Source organism: Adiantum capillus-veneris, chromosome 27 (assembly GCF_014529385.1).
Source record: "Adiantum capillus-veneris isolate H3 chromosome 27, ASM1452938v2, whole genome shotgun sequence".
NCBI lineage: Eukaryota > Viridiplantae > Streptophyta > Polypodiopsida > Polypodiales > Pteridaceae > Adiantum > Adiantum capillus-veneris.
This window is the reverse complement of record NC_140957.1, coordinates 6695913-6713790: the sequence shown is the minus strand read 5'-3', so window position 1 is coordinate 6713790 and position 17878 is coordinate 6695913. Positions and strand designations below refer to the sequence as shown.

General features: G+C 43.0%; 2 pseudogenes; one reads left to right on the top strand and one right to left on the bottom strand.

The window, feature by feature from the left end:
* Positions 1-1992: 1992 nt before the first annotated feature.
* On the bottom strand, positions 1993-5245 carry LOC147421453 (putative pentatricopeptide repeat-containing protein At1g69350, mitochondrial; annotated as a pseudogene).
* Positions 5246-5939: 694 nt separating this feature from the next.
* LOC147421452 (pentatricopeptide repeat-containing protein At2g33680-like) lies at positions 5940-16369 on the top strand (annotated as a pseudogene).
* Positions 16370-17878: the final 1509 nt, after the last annotated feature.

Below are 17878 nucleotides of genomic sequence, written 5' to 3'. Positions count from 1 at the left end.
TTAATTGTATTTTACAATGTCATTTACTTTTTTATGTACAATAGAGTTTAAAGGAATATTTGAGTTAGGAATACCTTTTAATAATACACACACATATACATAGGAATGTACTAGATTAGATTGCTTGTTGTCGTTGGTACAAACAAACCGATGGTGTTTCTTACATATCATCACAAGAGCACGAGGCTACAAGTTGAGACGTTGAGAGAGAGAGAGAGAGAGAGAGAGAGAGAGAGAGAGAGAAGTGTAAGAATTGCAATCACTTCTTAGATTGATACCGAGACCAAGACTGAGACAATGGAGAACATGAATGCAAAGTGTTGCCTCGTTTGGATCCCAATGCTCACCTAGCTCTAATGTTTGGGCTTTCCACGCCCCTATCTTTGCTCTTCTTCAACCCCAAATGCCAAGTGCATTGCAAGCATGCCCTCTACGCTGAGCAAAAGATTGGGCTTGCAACCTCGCGAAAGAGATTTTCTTAAAATGTATGGATCAGATCCCTCCACGTGGAGAAATCGCCAACTGTGAAAATTTCCATGCTAGGAATTTGTCTATCGGTTGACGGGGAGAAGTGGAAGGTCGCGACTCGGAGATTGAGACAACAACTTCTCGTATCCGTTGTCTTCTACCTATAAAGGTGAGAGAGAGAGAGAGAGAGAGAGAGAGAGAGAGAGAGAGAGAGAGAGAGAGAGAGAGAGAGAGAGAGAGAGAGAGAGAGAGGGGGGGGGGGGGGGGGGGGGGGGGGGGGAGGGAGGGAGAGAATGAGTCTGGGCTTGGCACTTGGACAGACTTTGAGAGAGAGAGAGAGAGAGAGAGAGGACGTGGATGGTGCTTCCACATGGTGCTGAGGTACTCTTGGGTGCAATTGTCCATGCGGCGGTGCATGATATATGAAGGCCATAATATGGTATCCTCCCCACAACTGCATTGCGGGAGGATGGCGTGGTGCTGGGCTACTCCACCTCCACCTCCTTCCCTACTTCCAAATGGCCTTGGATATAACTTGTATATTCACAGCTGTCTCCTACATTACAGGTATATGTCATATTGAACTAATCAATCTCTCTCTCTCTCTCTCTCTCTCTCTCTCTCTCTCTCTCTCTCTCTCTCTCTCAATTTTCCAATTTTCTAGATCAGAAAATTATAGAGACAAGATAGACTAAATCCAAAATCTTTTCATGTAAAATTTCTCTCAAACTTTTGTAGGTATCCTCATGTAAACTACTAATTAAGGAAATTGCATAAACTAGGTTTTTTCAATCATTAAGGCTCCTAATTGAAACCCAAGCCACGCCTGTGAGAAGACACAATGCTAAATAAGTCTACAATAATTCTTTGCATAGACTTGCTCTTTGAACAAGTGATGAAAAAAAGATGAGGCCTGTGTAACCTTTGCACACTTCATTCTGCAGAAAAGGAGAGAGTGCACTACCACACCATATTTTGCAGGAAGAGAGAGAGAGAGAGAGAGAGAGAGAGAGAGAGAGAGAGTCCTTCACATCTTTCAATTGTCAATCTTCCACTTAAAAAAAAGGTGCTGGTTGCGGAGCTATTTTGGTGCCTCACTTCAGTCCAAAAGATAAAGCAATACTATGGCTTTGCTCTTTGGGCATGCCAAAAAACACAACACAAATGCAAAGCTTAATCCATTCATTTTCACAATGTATATAAGGGAGGACTAGAGTGGTAAGAAGGACCAAGTAGAATACTCTTAAAAGTGTTCTTTATGCTGTACAGATGTGTTTATGTCATTATGAAAATTGACATGATAAAGGTTTTATCAAAAATGTTAGCAACCACACTACGATATTCATGAAGTTACTACTTAAGCCATGCCAAATATTGATTATACCATCATAGTATTCTTGTTATATTGATCTCATATGGATGTAGAATGGACATGAAGTTATAATTTTGGTGCAATTGTTGATGAAGCTAGTAACATTGAAAGACTCTTAAGACCTTTCAATCAAAATGGCGTTCTTCATCTCATCACTAGAAATGGTGTCCAAGACCAAATTGATGAGGCACTTTGTTGTGATCCCAAGAGTGGGACAAGTATCTTCTTCTCGAGGAGTTTACTAAAGACGGCACAACTCCTCATATGCAGAAGAAGACAAGTTTGAACATCATAGGAACAATCCCATAATTTGTTTTTCTTTTGGAAAAACAAATTAGTATCTTACCCATACAATACCCCACAATGTTTGTGAATAGAGGCCATAGTATTAGCAAGAAAGAAGTACTATGATATGATACAACAGACCTGTGCACCAAGAGCTTGGCCATAGATTAAGGCTCATCAAATATAAGAGCTGATGCATCAAAACTGTAAGGGCTGAAACCTGGCAAAATAGGGTAGGAAAAAACTCTTCTAAAGAGAGCAAAAAGCACCATAGCCAACTACCAAAAGAGAGGAGAGAAACAACCCAGCAACCTCTGCAAATTTGGCACTTCGAAGCCCTTGAACAGGTATCTCGAATGGCAATAGCAAGTAGACTATGCGTCATCCCTGTAGATGTCACATTTGCATCAAAATCGATTGCTCCATGGATGCACTCTTTGAGCATATTGAGCTTTCATTCCATAGAGGTCCAAACATAAAGTTTTTCCCAGCCTTTCACTCCCTTCCCAATATTGTTTCATAATTCATTCTACTCACACAATCTCACGTTGTTGGGAAGAACGGAAATCCCAAATGGCCTTCATTGGATGGGGAGTAAACTCTGAGCGATGAATAGTGGGCAGGCGTACATCCCTTTAGATATCACTCCAAAGTTGATGATGTATGCATTAATATGTTAAGTCTCCAATGTGCAAGGCTGATAGCAAACCGGACATATGCTGGTGAGTCACGCCATCTGCACGGGCCCAGGACCAGATGACTATCACCCAAGTATATGACCAGATGACTATCACCCAAGTATATGAAGCCTGAAGGTGAAAGAGTACCCTCTTCTCCGTCAAAACCACCGCAATGGAGCCATCACACATTCATCCCCATAATATATAGCCTCGTGCAAGGGACTAAATGAATGGTTTGCATGCTTGCTGCCCACCATGAAAAGCGTTTCACCATGTTTTGAGCATTGAAATGTTTCGCTCCATCAGGTGAAACCCATGCTATTTCAATCACAAGATACTCTCAAGGCTGAAATGTTTCATTTTTAAACAACACCTCTGCAGGGTGAACTCTTATCATAAGACTAGAACCATTCATAGTGGAACAACATGTTTTGTGGGTGAAACACTTCGGCCTTGAAATGTTCGGCGGTGAAACTGCTACGATGGACATGAGGGATCCCAAGGTTTTAGTTTTCTTACATCAAACTACCACCTCAAGCATCTTCCATCCTTCATTGTCCATTCTCAGGGCCTGAATACTTTTAGCATCATTGTGCATGCCAAAAACTGCGTAAAGATCAGCCATCAGGAGATAAGTTGCAGTATTCTCTCTATCGAACTGTATTGCATGCTCAAATGCCCATCTCCCCACATTCACATCTCCCCGTTTTCGACAAGCACCCAGAAGGATTGACAAGACCTCCAGATTATCAAAAAATGGCATCTCCTGAATCACTCCCACTGCCTTGTCAATGTGTCCAGAACGCCCGAAAAGACCGACCATGCAAGCGTAGTGCTCCAGGTCCGGCTTGATGCCATACTTCTTACTCAGAAGTGTAAAATAGAAGTGGCCATCATGTACTCCTCCCGAGTGACTACAAGCATTAAGCAAACTAGAAAATATGACTGCATCCGGAAAGAGGCCCTCCTGCTGCATCTGTTCGAGACAAGTCACAGCTTGTTCACACTGGCCCTATTGAGCATATCCCATAATTAAGGCCGACCACGTGCTAATATCCCATAATGGAAGCTCATCTAGCACTTTCTGTGCTTGTGCAAGAGCACCACACTTGGCATACATATCCACTAAAGCAGTGTCAAGAAGAAAATTGCTTCCCAGCAAACCTTGCCTAACAATCTCATCATGAATTTGCTTCCCCTTTGCAACCGCTCCTAAAGCACCATAGGCCTTTAAGATGGAAGTAAAGGTTACTTCGTTGGGAGAAAGTCCCCCGCCTTGCATCTGTTCAAAAGTTTTCAATGCTTGCTTGCCCTGACCCTGTTGAGCATATCCTTCTATAAGTGCTGACCACGACGTGACATCCCGGTGAGGAAGATTCTCAAAGACTTGTTGTGCTTTAACAAGGACTCCACACTTGGCGTACATATCCACCAAGGCAGTACCAAGCACAAAAATCATTGGCCAACAATCCTTGTCTCAAAATCTCATTATGAATACACTCACCCTTGTCTTTTGCCCCCATGTCACCACATGCTTTCAAGATGCAGGCATAGGTCTTTGCATCAGGAAAAAGGCATTTGCTCATAGCATGCATATGCTTGCACGGCCTCCGCCTATTGAGCATATCCTGTGATTAAAGCAGACCATGTGATAACATTCCGCGAAGAAAGATTCTGAAAAACTTGCCGAGCTTTTGCAAGAGCGCCGCATTTAGCATACATGTCTACAAGTGCGGTTCCAAGCATGACGTCATTTTCCAGCAATCCCTAATGAACGACTTTGTCGTGAACTCTCTCCCCCTTGTCAACTGCTCCTATAGATCCATAGGCTTTCAATATGGAAGTAAAGGTCACCGCATTTGGAGATAGGCCTGCACGTTGCATCTTCTCGAAGCAATCCACCGCATCCTTTCCCAGCCCCTGCTGGGTGTATGCAGAGATAAGGGCGGTCCAAGAGAACAAATTCCTGCTTATATGTAACTCAAGCAATTCTTTTGCTTTGGAAAGTGCCCCACATTTTGCATACATGGTGACTAAAGCATCTGAGCACTTCTCAAGCAAACCCATCTTCGTGATGTCATCGTGTACTCTAGTGCCTTTGCGCAGATCTTTGTTCTTGGCACAATTCCGCAATATGGTGACAAAAGCAGTAGCATCCGGTGGAATTGCATGATCGTTACAACGGTTGCCATCTTGAGCAAACCCATTCCTTACAGGCTCTTCATCGAGCCAAGAAGGGGTGAACCAACTATCAAAACACAGAGAATCCATGGTGATGACGTGTTCGAAAGAAGGGGAAGCGATAAAATGGCAGGACCTCTGTGTAGAGAGCCATTCTTCCGATCTCAAGAGCTACCTTCTCGATGCCTTCAGATGTCTTGAGCTTGTTCTCTTCCATCATTCTGAGGTACCATAGCTAGCCGTGAGTTCCTGCCATCATTCCTATTTTCTTTGGTTGTCAAATGCATGGCGTGCGCGCACTCGCGCGAAAGCCTGATCTAATATGCCCTCATCACTTTATCACACGTGCATGGTCAAATGGGATCAATGGTGGAGGAGGAAAAGGCGACGCGCATCAATTACGGACCATCAGATTTGAGATTACCCCAAATTTACCAATTTGACCGAATTTACAAATTTGTCCCGACTTTACTAATCGGCCCACATTTACAATATGATATACTCGAATCGCCTATATTTCAACGTATGCATGAGGGTGTAGTGGTTAGTGCACATGGCTCGTGGTGGGGAGATCGGGGGTTTGAGACATGGGATGCAGATCAACCCGAATTTACAAGCCTACCCGAATCTACTTTTCTTCCCAAATTTACCAAGCGCCCCGAATTTACCAAATACGCATTCGACGGCCCAGATCACCTAAGCCGTCGATCCCATTTGAGCATGCCCATGCGAGATAGTGTGGAGGCTAATCCACCTCTCTCTCTCTCTCTCTCTCTCTCTCTCTCTCTCTCTCTCTCTCTCTCTCTCTCTCTCTCTCTCGTCATTGATTCAAAAATAAAAATTATTTTAAAACATATTAACTTCATAAGTGAACGGTGAGTTTAGGAAATGAAAAGATAGATGAAGGTGGAAAATCGTTCATCAGGGATTGTTGGAACACCCTGCTGGGGCTAGGCAAGGAGGCTGTGGATGCTGCTTCGAGACGATGCAACGTGCAGGCTTGTCTCCAGATGCGGTGACCTTTACTTCCATATTGAAAGCCTATGGCTCTATAGGAGCAGTTGACAAGGGGGAGAGAGTTCACGACGAAGTCGTTCATCAGGGATTGCTGAAAAATGATGTGATGCTTGGAACCACACTTGTAGACATTGATGCTAAATGCAACGCTCTTGCAAAAGCTCAGCAAGTTTTTCAGAATCTTTCTTCGCGGAATGTTATCACATGGTCTGCTTTAATCACAGGATATGCTCAACAGGCGGAGGCCCTGCAAGCATATGCATGCTATGAGCAAATGCACTCTGAGGGCCTTTTTCCTGATGCAAAGACCTATGCCTGCATCTTGAAAGCATGTGGTGACATGGGGGAAAAAGACAAGGGTGAGTGTATTCATAATGTCATAAAATCTAATATCTAACCAATCCAAATGATTTTCTCATATTAAATTGATCACTTAATGTGGGAGAATAAATGGGAACAAGTGTTAAGATATAGATATGTGCTTATAGATCTATCTCAACACGGAGCCAATAGTAAAGGGGCCCAAATGGGAGATGGTCTATCAAGAGCAAGGCTAACCAATGAAGCATAAGACCTTAGGGTTAGCTTCATTGAAGACCTCCAATAATGTGTGTAAAAATCCTTTGACCTTAGGTAAGCTAGGGTTGAGCTTGAGGTGGGAACCCGGCCCAAGCTCGAGGTTCTTGTCGTGCTTGAGATGCTTGTCCTGCTTGAGGTGCTTGTCATGCTTGAGGTGCTTGATTAAGATGCTTGAGGTGCTTGACTGGCTCCATGCTTGAGGTGCTTGACTTGGTGCATGATTAAGGTGCTTGAGGTGCCTTGAGAAGCTTGCCTGAGATGCTTGTGGGAACACCTCCTACTTCAAGTGCTTAGTCATGCTTGATGACTAAGGGGCTTGCTCATCCAAAGTCAAAAATATCCCTACAAGGAGGGGGGCGAGCCTACAAGGGGGGGGGGGGGGGGGGGGGGGGGGGGGGGGGATGAGAGAGAAACACACACACACACACACACACAAGGGAAGCCCCAGCTTAAAGAGGCAGCAAGGACACTTGTCAAGTTCCTCCCCATGTTGCCCTCATGGTGTGCCTGAAGCCTATTGGTTGGCCACCCAAGGGGTCCAATGATAATTTAGGATATTTAATTAATTGATTTTGCATTTTTCAAGTCCTCTCTCTCAAAGGGGAAAGGGGGACACTTGTCCCAAGGCTACCCATGTTGCTTGTAATGGCTCCTGCTTGTGATTGGCTAGGCCTGGAGGGGTCCAATGAGCTTCAAGCATGAGCTACAAGGGGGGGTCGACCCAAGCAAGCTAGGGGGGTGCTTAGGGGGTATACTCACCCACACACACTCACAAACACTCTCATTGTGTACTATGCAAAGTGCAAGAGCTCCCTCTCTTTCTCCAAGCAAGTAGAGGTTGAGAGCCTACACCAACACTCTTGGCTATGGAGTGCAAATCCATCCAAGAGCCATGCTTCAATGCTTGAGCTTGCCATCTATTTCTTCTTCATTACTATGCTATTATGTATGCTAGCACAAGAGTTATGATAAGTGAGGAACTAGCTCTTTCTCGTATGAAATGTTTCTTCTTCCTCTTCCCTACCCTCATTCCCTGCTAGCTCTCTCCACCTTTGAAGGTGTTTGAGGTCTTGGGACTGAGGCTTGGAATAGTTAAAGCTTTCTTCAAGTTTAGGTTATGCTATGATGGTGATGCATGAAGCTTTCCATCTTCATTGCTTCACCTAGGTCACAAGGAACACAAAGAATGTATTGTAACAAGTCTCTCTTTATGGGAGAAATCATAATACAAATGCCTATTGGAGGGGGGACCGGCTCCACATAAATCCGGTCCTCAAATGTTGTCATGTTCTCTAAATTCTCTCTCTTGCAAAAGTATTGTCTATGCCAAGTTAACTAATTGCTATGATTATGTTGCTATCTTCAATTATGTCTACCCGCTATGCTCACAAAATCATTTCTTGAAAGTACTCTCATTAAATTCCGCTACTCTCAAATTGAATAGGCAAATTCCATTACATTGGTATCAGAGCATTTGGTTTCTCTTTTCTTGCTTAAGAAGAGAGGTCCTTAAGTAGCCTATAAATGGTTGATGTTGTTAATTATAATAGAGTAAGTGGAACTGGGATCTAATATCGGTTTTGTTAAGCCCACTATGTGGGGGATGGTGCACACCTCGGGAGCTTTGGACTTAATAATGGAGTCATTTTAGACTTGCCTACGGCTTTACCATTATTGAGCCATAAGAAGTCCGAAAGGAGCTAGCCCTTGGCAACTCTGCTATGTTAGACCTACTCCTCTACTCTCTATAATTAACCACTTTGAGCCGTGGGTGTAGATACTTAAGAGCCGATTTTCAAAGGCTAAGAGGAGTGGCAACTAAGGTTTTGTATTGCCAAAGCATACACTAAGTATAAACATAAATTTTGTTAACATGGCTGACAATAATCAAGAGAGTAGAATGAACATTGATAGCTTTGATTTTGCACATGAAGGTGCTAATGATGATGCTCCCATGTTTGTGAATTATCTCGTCACTAGGTTGCAACAAGCTATGGGCAACCCTGTTTTGCAAGCCGAAGTTACTCAACAACTTCGTGCTTATGGAATTTCCCTTCCTCTCCCAGAGGAGAGAGAGCTTAGGAGGCCTCTTGAAGAGACCCCCAAAAGAAGACTCTCTCCCATTCGAGAGGAGGAATCCAAAGAGAAAGAAAGCAATGACAGTCTAAGTTCTTCTGAAGATGTGGCTCCACGAAGACGGCGGTCTAGACGATCGCCTACTCCTCCCAAGAGGAAAAGAGCAACCTATAGTCCTTCTCCTCATCACTTTGAAAGGCAAGAGAGGAAACAAAGGAAGAAAAGGGCTAGGAAGAGGTCACCCTCTTCTCCTTCTTCTTCACCTTCCTCCTCTTCTGATGAAAGTTATGGCTATTCTCCTAGAGAATACAAGAGGGGAGGACATCGCAAATCATTTCCTGCATGGCGAAGGTCACAAAAGCTAAAGAAGTTCAAGGAGGGAGGAAAGAGTATCTCTTTTCTCACCTACGATGGCACCTTTGGTGCTACCGACAAAGTGTTGGCCTTCATCCAGCAATTTGATGCGGCCTTTGGGGACGAGGGCTTCACAGAGTTCTCCAAGCTACTCCATGTAGCTATGCACTTCCAAAAATCAGCTCGTCAATGGTGGGCTAGCCTTCGTGGCAATGGAGAAGCCCCAAAGACATGGAAAACTCTACGAGTTTCCATCATGAAGCAATTTCTTCCAAGTGATACTAAAGATAAAGTTCTTACCGAATGGCGCGGCTTGAAGCTTCTCTCTCATGAGTCTATCAACAAGTATGTAGACAAGTTTTGGGATTTACATCTCAAAGCTACTGTCTTTCAAAAGATAGACTTTGCCGAGCAAAGACAGCAATTATGTGCGGGATTACCTGAAGAGATGGCCGAATACATCAACTCTCAACGGCCTAGTACTATTACAGAAGTAATCCATCACACCATGGTTGCTTCACGCATCAATTTTCATCAAGGGGCTAGACGTAATGTCAAGCCCATGGAAAACAAAGATAAAATTGATGCAAAGGGGAAATCCAATGCTCAAAATAATTCCCAAGGCACTTCCAACAACAACAATAACAACAACAACAATCGGTCCAAGGAGAAGGGAGTTTACAAAGGTAAAAACAAACTCTCTCCTGAAGAGCTTGAATCTTTTCACAAGGACCATAGATGTTTCAAGTGTGGGGAGCAAGGACATGGCTATCGTTCTTGCCCCAAGAAGAATACTCGCAATGAGACTCCTAGGGCTTCCACCATCGAAGCTCTAAAAGAGGATGCTCATTGCAAAGGATCATCACTCTCCTATGCTTGGGGAAAGGTAAGAGAGCATGATGCCTTCATCTTGTTTGACCCTGGCTCTACTCTCAACTTCATATCAATAGAGTTGGCCACCAAGTTGGGCATTCAAGCTTTTGAGATGGGAGATATAGTAACAGCTGATGCAGCTTTCAAGGGACAACAAGCCTCCGTTACTCCCTTGATTGGGAAGTTGAGGCTTCATGTCCAAAGCTATGTCGACAAAGAAGACTTCTTCATCTCTCCTCTCCAACATCAGGATGTTATCCTAGGGGCACCATGGTTTGATCGCATGGCTGCCAACATGAAGTTCCCTAAAAGGAGAATTTACTCCACCTACAGGGGAAAGAACATGTATATAGATGCTAGTGAACGTGGTCGCACTATTCCACTTGTAAATCCTCTTTCTTTTGATAAATCAATGAAGAGCTCAATTTCTGCGTACATGATTTATGTCAAAGAGTCTCTAAAAGCTAATAATGTTTCATCAAATGAAAATGATAGGAATCAAGAAGAGTTAGACTTGTCTACTTTTCTAAAAGGATTCCAAGATGTGTTCATCGATGATATCCCTATGGACCTACCTCCAAAACGAGGGGATGATGACCATCGTATTGAGCTCCTTCCAAGAAGCTCACCGCCTAACAAACCTCCTTATCGAGTCTCACAAGCTCAACAAGAGGATATTATGAGGCAAGTACAGGAATTGGTAGACAAAGGGATGGTGAGGCCTAGTTCCTCTCCCTTTTGTTCTCCAGTCCTTTTAGTGCAAAAGAAAGATGGTACATACCGTATGTGTGTGGACTATCGAGCACTAAACCATATCACTATCAAAAACAGATTTCCCGTGCCTCGGGTAGAAGATCTGTTTGATAAGCTACAAGGCTCTACCTACTTCAGTAGGATTGACCTTAAGAGTGTCTATCATCAAATAAGGATAGTGGATGAAGATATCCTAAAGACCGCGTTTCGCACAACATTTGGTCTTTATGAATATCTAGTCATGCCTTTTGGCTTGACTAATGCACCAGCTACTTTCAATCGTCTCATGGAGAAAATTTTTAGACCATATGTAAATTCACTGGAGTGTTCTTTGATGATATCATCATCTACTCCAAGTCTTTGGAGGAACATAAGCAACATCTCCAAGTGATTTTTCAAGCCTTGAGGGAGAACAAACTTTTTCTCAACCAAAAGAAAAGTGAATTCTTCCTTCAAGAGATTCAATATCTAGGTCATATTATCTCTCACGATGGTATTCGTATGGATCCATCAAAGTTAGAGGTAATAAAATCATGGCCTAACCCAAGGAATCTACATGAGCTAAGAAGCTTTATTGGTATGTGTGCATACTATAGACGCTTCATAGCAAAATTCTCTCAAGTAGCAGGACCACTACACGACTTAACAAAGAAGAACATTAAGTTTGTATGGACTGCTAAGGAGCAAAATGCTTTTGAAAAACTCAAAGAGAAGCTTACTTCCCAACCAATCCTCGTGCTTCCGGATCTCTCAAATCCATTTGAGGTCCAATGTGATGCGTGTGGTGATTGCCTTGGAGCGGTTTTGCTTCAAGAAGGGCATGCCATAGCATATGAGAGCCGAAGGCTCAATAGTGATGAACGAGTCTTGGGCATTTATGAGAAAGAGCTTTTAGCTGTTCTACATGCCCTAGACACATGGAAGCACTACCTATTGGGGACTCCATTTATCCTACGAACCGACCACCAAAGTCTCAAGTATTTCATGACGCAAACCAAACTTTCCGACAAACAAATGAGGTGGGCAAATTTTCTTTCGCAATTTAATTTCCATATTGCTCACATAGCTGGTAAGCACAATCAAGTTGCCGATGCACTTTCACGACGACCAAAAGTTAATGCGGTGTCTATAGCTACTCACAATGATCTATCCTCTATGATAGATGAGTATGCTACTGACCCTGACTTTAGAGACATAATGTCAGCCCTTGCTTTGGGGAAGAAAGAGGAACCATTCACCTTGCAGGATGGTTATCTTCTCCACGGCAATAGGCTATGTGTTACCCATTCCCTTCGTGAGAAGGTTATGTATGAATCCCATGCTCCTCCATATGCACGGCATAGAGGTATTCAACCTACTCTCCGAGGAGTAGAGACGTATTTCTATTGGCCTACCATGAAAGTGGACATACAAGAGTATGTTTCAAAATGTGTAGTATGCCAAAAGACCAAGTATGATAGAGGGAAGCAACCTGGATTACTCCAGCCATTGCCTATTCCAAATTCACCATGGGAGAGTATATCCATGGATTTCATCTTTGGATTACCCAAGTCTATCCATGGGAATACTGGAATATGGACAATAGTCGACAGGTTTAGCAAGCAAGCACATTTTATTCCTGTCAAAAAGACTATTAAGGCACATCAAATGGCAACTCTCTTCATATCTCAGATTTTCAAGCACCATGGATTACCCACATCCATCGTGTCAGATCGAGATCCTAGAATGACCAATAATTTCTGGAAAGGTCTCTTTGAAAATCTAGGAACAAGATTGAATTTCTCTTCGGCCTATCACCCACAAACGGATGGCCAAAGTGAGATAGCCAATCTTACGATACTCGATCTACTCAAGACTTATGTTACCGAAGTAGATCAACGCTCACAATGGGTAAAGTATTTACCTCTAGTAGAGTATGCCTACAATAATACTGTCCATACTTCTACGGGGAAAGCACCTTTCGAGATCATAGAGGGAAGACCTAAAAGTCCCTTGCTACTCAAAGTACATGGGAAGATCTTCGCCGCTGATGAGTATAGCCGTGACCTACAAGAATCTTTTCAAAAGATTAGGGAGGCTATAGCCATCTCTCAACAAAGGCAAAAATCTGCTGCTGATAAGCACAGAAGAGCCTTAATGTTCAAAGAAAATGATTGGGTCTTACTCAAGTTTCCTAAGGCTCGATTAAGGCAAACGACGGGCAAAAATCCTACGGGCCATCAAAAGTATTATGCTAAACTAGCAAAAAGATACTATGGTCATTTCCAAATCTTGAAGCCCATCAATGAGACGGCTTATCAACTCAAGTTGCCCAACCATTGGCTTATACAAAATTCCTTTCATGTAAGCCTACTTAAGCCCTACAAAGAAGAGCCACCAACTGAACCAATTATTGAAGACCCTCCCGAAGTTGAAGACCAAGAAGAGGTGCTACAACCCGAAGCTGTCCTTCGGCATGAAGACAAGGTACTACGACATGGTAAGATAATCCGACGGTATCTTATTAAGTTCAAAAATTATCCTTTTGAAGATGCTAAATGGATGCAAGGAGTACAACTTAAGGATAGTATGAACCTTGTCAATGCTTACAATGCTACATTAGAGTAAGCAAATGTACAAATTTCTTTTAAATGACTCATGTTTTTGTCTTATAAGACTAATCCTCTTTTTAATTGTGCACAAATTTAACTAGTATGCATGCTTAGAATCATGTTTGTGATGACGACGTCTCTCAAACACCAAGTAGAATTTGTCACTCTACTTTGGGAGAATGAAATGGACTAAAGAGCAGACATGCTTGCGGCAGCTATGTCTCCCAAGCACCAAATGGATTAGTCATCCATCTTGGAAAGATGTCGTAGGGTAAAAAAAGGGATCCTCTACCCGCTAAGTACGATTGACTAATGACTAAGGCTTTATTTCTTCTACCTCATAGTCGAGGACGACTATGATTTCAAGAGAGAGGTAATGTCATAAAATCTAATATCTAACCAACCCAAATGATTTTCTCATATTAAATTGATCACTTAATATGGGAGAATAAATGGGAACAAGTGTTAAGATATAGATATGTGCTTATAGATCTATCTCAACACGGGGCCAATAGTAAAGGGGTCCAAATGGGAGATGGTCTATCAAGAGCAAGGCTAACCAATGGAGCATAAGACCTTAGAGTTAGCTTCATTGAAGACCTCCAATAATGTGTGTAAAAATCCTTTGACCTTAGGTAAGCTAGGGCTGAGCTTGAGGTGGGAACCCGGCCCAAGCTCGAGGTTCTTGTCGTGCTTGAGGTGCTTGTCCTACTTGAGGTGCTTGATTAAGATGCTTGAGGTGCTTGACTGGCTCCATGCTTGAGGTGCTTGACTTGGTGCATGATTAAGGTGCTTGAGGTGCCTTGAGAAGCTTGCCTGAGATGCTTGTGGGAAGACCTCCTACTTCAAGTGCTTAGTCATGCTTGATGACTAAGGGGCTTGCTCATCCAAAGTCAAAAATATCCCTACAAGGAGGGGGGCGAGCCTACAAGGGGGGGGGGGGGATGAGAGAGAACACACACACACACACACACACACACACACACACACACACACACACACACACACACACACACACACACACACACAAGGGAAGCCCCAGCTTGAAGAGGCAGCAAGGACACTTGTCAAGTTCCTCCCCATGTTGCCCTCATGGTGTTCCTGAAGCCTATTGGTTGGCCACCCAAGGGGTCCAATGATAATTTAGGATATTCAATTAATTGATTTTGCATTTATCAAGTCCTCTCTCTCAAAGGGGAAAGGGGGACACTTGTCCCAAGGCTACCCATGTTGCTTGTAATGGCTCCTGCTTGTGATTGGCTAGGCCTGGAGGGGTCCAATGAGCTTCAAGCATGAGCTACAAGGGGGGGTCGACCCAAGCAAGCTAGGGGGGTGCTTAGGGGGTATACTCACCCACACACACTCACAAACACTCTCATTGTGTACTATGCAAAGTGCAAGAGCTCCCTCTCTTTCTCCAAGCAAGTAGAGGTTGAGAGCCTACACCAACACTCTTGGCTATGGAGTGCAAATCCATCCAAGAGCCATGCTTCAATGCTTGAGCTTGCCATCTATTTCTTCTTCATTACTATGCTATTATGTATGCTAGCACAAGAGTTATGATAAGTGAGGAACTAGCTCTTTCTCGTATGAAATGTTTATTCTTCCTCTTCCCTACCCTCATTCCCTGCTAGCTCTCTCCACCTTTGAAGGTGTTTGAGGTCTTGGGACTGAGGCTTGGAATAGTTAAAGCTTTCTTCAAGTTTAGGTTATGCTATGATGGTGATGCATGAAGCTTTCCATCTTCATTGCTTCACCTAGGTCACAAGGAACACAAAGAATGTATTGTAACAAGTCTCTCTTTATGGGAGAAATCATAATACAAATGCCTATTGGAGGGGGGACCGGCTCCACATAAATCCGGTCCTCAAATGTTGTCATGTTCTCTAAATTCTCTCTCTTGCAAAAGTATTGTCTATGCCAAGTTAACTAATTGCTATGATTATACTGCTATCTTCAATTATGTCTACCCGCTATGCTCACAAAATCATTTCTTGAAAGTACTCTCATTAAATTCCGCTACTCTCAAATTGAATAGGCAAATTCCATTACACATAATGAGATTTTGAGACAAGGATTGTTGGCCAATGATTTTGTGCTTGGTATTGCCTTGGTGGACATGTACACCAAGTGTGGAGTCCTTGTTAAAGCACAACAAGCCTTTGAGAATCTTCGTCATTGGGATGTCACGTCTTGGTCAGCACCTATAGAAGGATATGCTCAATAGGGACAGGGGGAGAAAGCATTGAAAACTTTTGAACAGATGCAAGGCGGGGGACTTTCTCCCAACGAACCTTTACTTCCATCTTAAAGGCATGTGGTGCTTTAGGAGTGGTTGCAAAGGGGAAGTAAATTCATGATGAGATTGTTAGACAAGTTTTGTTGGGAAGCAATTTTCTTCTTGACACTGCTTTAGTGGATATGTATGCCAAGTGTGGTGCTCTTGCACAAGCATAGAAAGTGCTAGATGAGCTTCCGTTACGAGATATTAGCACTTGGTCGGCCTTAATTATGGGATTTGCTCAACAAGGCCAGTGTGAACAAGATGTGACTTGTCTCAAACAAATGCAGCAGGAGGGCTTCTTTCCGGATGCAGTCGTATTTTCTAGTTTCTTAATGCTTGTAGTCACTCTGGACGAGTACATGATGGCCACTTCTATTTTACACTTCTGAGTAAGAAGTATGGCATCAAGCCGGACCTGGAGCACTACGCTTGCATGGTCGGTCTTTTCGGGCGTTCTGGACACATTGACAAGGCAGTGGGAGTGATTCAGGAGATGCCATTTTCAGATAATCTGGAGGTCTTGTCAATCCTTCTGGGTGCTTGTCGAAAACGGGGAGATGTGAATGTGGGGAGATGGGCATTTGAGCATGCAATACAGTTCGATAGAGAGAATACTGCAACTTATCTCCTGATGGCGGATCTTTACGCAGTTTTTGGCATGCACAATGATGCTAAAAGTATTCAGGCCCTGAGAATGGACAATGAAGGATGGAAGATGCTTGAGGTGGTAGTTTGATGTAAGAAAACTAAAACCTTGGGATCCCTCATGTCCATCGTAGCAGTTTCACCGCCGAACATTTCAAGGCCGAAGAGTTTCACCCACAAAACATGTTGCTCCACTGTGAATGGTTCTAGTCTTATGATAAGAGTTCACACTCCAGAGGTGTTGATCGAAAATGAAACATTTCAGCCTTATGACAAAGCACAATGAAACATGATACTGAAACATGCATAGATGGATTCGGGAAGCCTTAAGAGTAGAAAGAGTAGAAAGGATGAGAATATCTTGTGATTGAAATGGCGTGGGTCTCACCTGATGGAGCGAAACATTTCAATGCTCGAAACATTTTGCTCTCAAAACACGGTGAAACGCTTTTCATGGTGGGCAGCAAGCACGCAAACCATTCATTTAGTCCCTTGCACGAGGCTATATATTATGGGGATGAATGTGTGATGGCTCCATTGTGGTGGTTTTGACGGAGAAGAGGGTACTCTTTCACCTTCAGGCTTCATATACTTGGGTGATAGCCATCTGGTCTTGGGCCCGTGCAGATGGCGTGACTCACCAGCATATGTCCGGTTTGCTATCAGCCTTGCACATTGGAGACTTAACATATTAATGCATACATCATCAGCTTTAGAGTGATATCTGAAGGGATGTACGCATGCCCACTATTCATCGCTAAGAGTTTACTCCCCATCCAATGAAGGCCATTGGGGATTTCCATTCTTCCCAACAACGTGAGACTGTGTGAGTAGAATGAATTATGAAACAATATTGGGAAGGGAGTGAAAGGTTGGGAAAAACTTTATGTTTGGACCTCTATGGAATGAAAGTGCAATATGCTCAAAGAGTGCATCCATGGAGCAATTGATTTTGATGCAAATGTGACATCTACAAGGATGACGCATAGTCTACTTGCTATTGCCATTGGAGATACCTGTTCAAGGGCTTCGAAGTGCCAAATTTTCAGAGGTTGCTGGGTTGTTTCTCTCTTCTCTATTGGTAGTTGACTAGGGAGCTTTTTGCTCTCTTTAGAAGAGTTTTTTCCTACCTTATTTTGCCAGGTTTTAACCCTTACAGTTTTGATACATCAACTCTTATATTTGATGAGCCTTAATCTATGGCCAAGCTCTTGGCGCACAGGTCTAATGTATCATATCATAGTACTTCTTTCTTGTTAGTACTATAGCCTCTATTCACAAACATTGTGGGGTACTGTATGGGTAAGATACTAATTTGTTTTTCCAAAAGAAAAACAAATTATGGGATTGTTCCTATGATGTTCAAACTTATCTTCTTCTGCATACGAGGAGTTGTGTTGTCTTTAGTAAACTCCTCGAGAAGAAGATACTTGTCCCACTCTTGGGATCACAACAAAGTGCCTCATCAATTTGGTCTTGGACACCATTTCTAGTGATGAGATGAAGAACGCCATTTTGATTGAAAGGTCTTAAGAGTCTTTCAATGTTACTAGCTTCATCAACAATTGCACCAAAATTATGACTTCATGTCCATTCTACATCCATGTGAGATAAATATAACAAGAATACTATGATGGTATAATCAATATTTGGCTTCGCTTAAGTAGTAACTTCATGAATATCGTAGTGTGGTTGCTAACATTTCTGATAAAACCTTTAT